The sequence below is a fragment of the Mus caroli genome, chromosome 15 (assembly GCF_900094665.2).
Source record: "Mus caroli chromosome 15, CAROLI_EIJ_v1.1, whole genome shotgun sequence".
NCBI classification, from domain to species: domain Eukaryota; kingdom Metazoa; phylum Chordata; class Mammalia; order Rodentia; family Muridae; genus Mus; species Mus caroli.
This window is the reverse complement of record NC_034584.1, coordinates 40,338,745-40,343,173: the sequence shown is the minus strand read 5'-3', so window position 1 is coordinate 40,343,173 and position 4,429 is coordinate 40,338,745. Positions and strand designations below refer to the sequence as shown.

Here is a 4,429-nt window from a genome sequence, read left to right as displayed (position 1 = left end):
TGGCTCAAATCTCCTAAGGTTACTGTTTCAAACTGGCTTACTTAGTTTCACACTGAATTGCTATGCTATTCCCTGTCCTTGTGAAAGCTGGGATTACTTATCCCTGACTTATTCTGTCAAATCTTTCTCTACTTCATCACTTTGACACTTAGACACCAATTTCAAACAAAGAGGCTTTCTTCTACAAACTATCTTTAGCTTTATTGATTGGAATTAAAGGTGCATAATAATGGCATGTCAGTTTACCAACCACAGGATTAAAAGGTGAAATGTAGGTGATCTCCAAGGAGGGTCCCAGGGTCCCCAGAAGACTCTCCACGCTGCAGGCACCCTACCACACCTGAGATCTTGAGATCAATGGTGACTGGAACGCAACATCTGTTCCAAAAAATCCAAGAGGGTCTTGTGCTAGCACAAACAGAGACAAAGGACGAAGTCAGGCCCTAGCACACCCAGAATCTTGGGATTACTGAGACCAGTCTACACAGGAGAGGACGTGAGCAGCAGAAACAAGAGAGCTTATTGGAAAGAGTCCCTTCAGGCTTTCATCCTCAGCCAGTAGACAGAGCTGAGACACAGACTCCTGGACACCTTCCCTGCAAGAGGAGAGCTTGCCTGCAGAGAGTGCTCTGACCACTGGGATTCAGGAGAGAGTTGGTCTTCCAGGAGTGCTAACAGAGGCTAAAGAATCACAGGAGGAACAAACTCCAGCCAGAGACAGCTAGAACATCTAAAACCAGAGATTACCAGATGGCAAAAGGCAAACAAAAGAAAGTTAATAACAGAAACCAAGATCACTGGGCATCATAAGGACCCAGTATGCCTACCACAGAGAGTCCTGGATACCCCAACACATCCCTGAAAAGCAAGAATCAGATATAAAATCATGTTTCATAATGCTGGTAGATGAGTTTAAGAAGGGTACTAATAACTCACTTAAGGAAATGCAGGAGAACACTTCTAAACAGGTAGAAGCCTTTAAAGAGGAAGCAAAAAAATCCCTCAAGGAATTATAAGGAAAATACTGCTAAACAGGTAGAAGATCTTAAAGAGAAAACACAAATATCCCTTAAAGAATTACAGGAAAGCACAACCAAACAGGTGAGGGAATTGAAAACAAAATCCAAGATCTGAAAATGGAAGTAGAAACAATGAAGAAAATGCAAAGAGAGACAACTCTGGAAATAGAAACCCTAGGAAAGAAATCAGGAACCATAGATGTGAGCATCAGCAACCAAATACAGAGATGTAAGAGAGAATTTCAGGTGCAGAAGATTCCATAGAAAACATGAACACATCAATCAAAGAAAATGCAAAATGCAAAAAGATCCTAACCCAAAACATCCAGGAAATCCAGGACACTTAGAGAAGACCAAACCTAAGGATAATAGGGATAGATGATATTTATTTTAATTTATTTTTAAATACATTTTATTAGATATTTTCTTCATTTACATTTCAAATGTTATCCCTATACCCTCCCCCATCTTGCTCCCCAACCCACCCACTCCCAATTCCTGACCCTGGCATTCCCCTGTACTGGGGAATATGATCTTCCCAAGACCAAGGGCCTCTCCTCCTTTTAGTGGCTGAATAGGCCATCCACTGCTATATATGCAACTAGAGACACAATTCTGTGGGGGTACTGATTAATACATAGGGGTGATCCTTCTACAGGGTTGCTGACCCCTTTAGCTCCTTAGTTACTCTCTCTAGCTTCTTTTTAGGGGCTCTGTTTTTCCATCCAATAGATGAATGAGAGCATCCACTTCTGTATTTTCCAGGCACTGGCATAGTCTCACAGGAGAGAGCTATATCAGGATCCTGACAGCAAAATCTTGCTGGCATTTGCAATAGTGTCTGGGTTTGCTGGGTGTATATGGGATGGATCCCCAGGTAAGGAAGTCTCTGGATGGTCCTTTCTTCTATCTCAGCTGCGAAGTTTGTCTCTGTAACTCCTTCCATGGGTATTTTGTTCCCCATCCTAAGAAGGAACAGAGTATCCACATTTTGGTCTTCTTTCTTCTTCAGTTTCAAGTGTTTTGTAAATTCTATCTTGGGTAGTCTAAGTTTCTGGGCTAATATCCACTTATCAGTAAGTGAATATCATGTGTGTTCTTTTGTGATTGGGTTACCTCACTCAGGATGATATACTCTAGATGCATCCATTTGACTATGGATTTCATAAATTCATTCTTTTTGATTGCTGAGTAGCACACCATTGTGTAAATGTACCACATTTTCTGTATCCATTCCTCCATTGAGGGACATCAGGGTTATTTCCAGCTTCTGACTATTATAAATAAGGCTGCTATGAACATAGTGGAGCATGTGTTCTTATTACAAGTTGGAGCATTTTCCATATGCCCGAGAGGTATTGCTGGATCTTCCAGTAGTATTATGTCGAATTTTCTGAGGAACCACCAATCTGACTTCCAGAGTGGTTGTAAAAGCTTGCAATCCCATCAGCAATAGAGAAGTGTTCCTCTTTTTCTACATCCTCACCAGCATCTGCTGTCACATGAATTTTTGATCTTAGCCATTCTGACTGGTGTGAGGTGGAATCTCAGGGTTGTTTTGATTTGCATTTCCCTTATGATTAAAGATGTTGAACAATTTTTCAGGTTCAGTATTCCTCAGTTGAGAATTCTCTGTTTCGCTCTGTACCCCATTTTTAATAGGGTTATTTGATTTTCTGGAGTCCATCTTCTTGAGTTCCTTATATATATATTGTATATTAGTCCCCTATCTGATTTAGGATAGGTAAAGATTCTTTCCCAATCTGTTGGTGGCCTTTTTGTTTTATTGACAGTGTCTTTTGCCTTACAGAATCTTTGCAATTTTGTGAGGTCCCATTTGTCAATTCTTGATCTTACAGCACAAGTCATTGCTGTTCTGTTCAGGAATTTTTCCCTTGTGCCCATATCTTCAAGGCTTTTCCCCACTTTCTCCTCTATAAGTTTCAGCATCTCTGGTTTTATGTGTAGTTCCTTGATCCACTTAGACTTGAGCTTTGTACAAAGAGATAAGAATGGATCAATTTGCCTTCTTCTACATGCTAACCGCCAATTGACACAGCACCATTTGTTGAAGATGCTGTCTTCTTTCCACTGGATGGTTTTCTTACCCATGTGAGTCCTCAGGTGAGCTTTTAAATGAGACAACTCTGTAAAAATCTTTTGTGCAACCATTATAATTGTGGAAGTGGATGCATCATTTCTCCAGATCTGGGTTACTCCTTCTGTTGTATCTGACAGGTTCGATATTTGGAGAATTATCTGGCATAGTGGCAGGTAAATTTGGAATGTGAGTTGCCATTTTTGAAGCAAATGTAGCACCATAGGACGGAGGTGGGGTTAAGTTCTGGAGCATCTCAGCCTATCTATCAATATTTTCAGCCTCTGAGCTCCTTGGTGACAGGGGAAAATAAGTGGCCTGTTGTGGAAGAAACTGACTTGGCATGGTGTACGTGCAAGGAGGCATGTCTTAGAACTGTTTCATTGATGTCTGTGGAACAGCAGAGGGGTGCGTGTTAAGGCTTCCCACAGAAACATTAAAAGTGTCTATTACTGATGTCTGGTTTGTCAAACTGGGCATGTCTAGATCCAGTGTATTAAATAGCATGTACAGGTGGCCTTCTGTGAAAGGACAGATTGATGAAGATCTGTTATAGGAAGTTCTTTTTTGATAAAGATATTGTCCACCTCCTGTGAGGCTGTGGTCTGATGAAAGCTGAATATATTGGTGAACTCAGAGAGGGACTGGGTGGGAGACAGAGGAGGGGTCCACTGGCTTTGGTGGCTGAAAATGGTAACAGGTTTTGATTTGATCTGTTTATGCATGATCTCTGGGATTTGTAGAGGCCAGTTTTCAGGTGAGTGATGTCAGGGAGGAAGACATTCATGTTGATGCTGTAAGGTAAGCCTTCAATGTCAGTGAAGAACTGGTCTACCACTGAGGCACTGTCTTGTCTGTAGTTTTTTATGCTCTGAAATTTTCAGAACAGGAAGAAACTGAGGTGTCAGATACTTCTCCATTTCACATCTTGTCTTTTCCAGGATGATGGTAGCAGTCAAGAGTTAACTGCAGTGTCCTTCCTCCTCCTCCTCCTCCTCCTCCTCCTCCTCCTCCTCCTCCTTCTCCTTTTCCTACTCCTCTTCTTTCTCCTCTTTATTCTCTTCATTTTCCTTTTGGTTTTCTCTCCCCAGGGTTTATCTGTGTAGCCCTGGACATCCTAGAACTCTACTGTGTACCAGGCTGGCCTTGAACTCAAATATCCACCTTCCTTTGCCTCCCAAGTGCTGGGATTAGAGACGCCTACAATATTAATTTTAATTTAACCATTAAATTGATGAGGTTTTCTCTTAATTTCATTTAACATGTAAAATATAATATTTATCTCTTATAATGAAATTTACTATCTCTTTAA

General features: G+C 41.1%; 1 pseudogene; it reads right to left on the bottom strand.

Annotated features, from left to right (window-relative positions):
* Window positions 1-794: 794 nt before the first annotated feature.
* Window positions 795-4,046, bottom strand: LOC110310820 (annotated as a pseudogene).
* Between the last annotated feature and the right edge of the window lie 383 nt (window positions 4,047-4,429).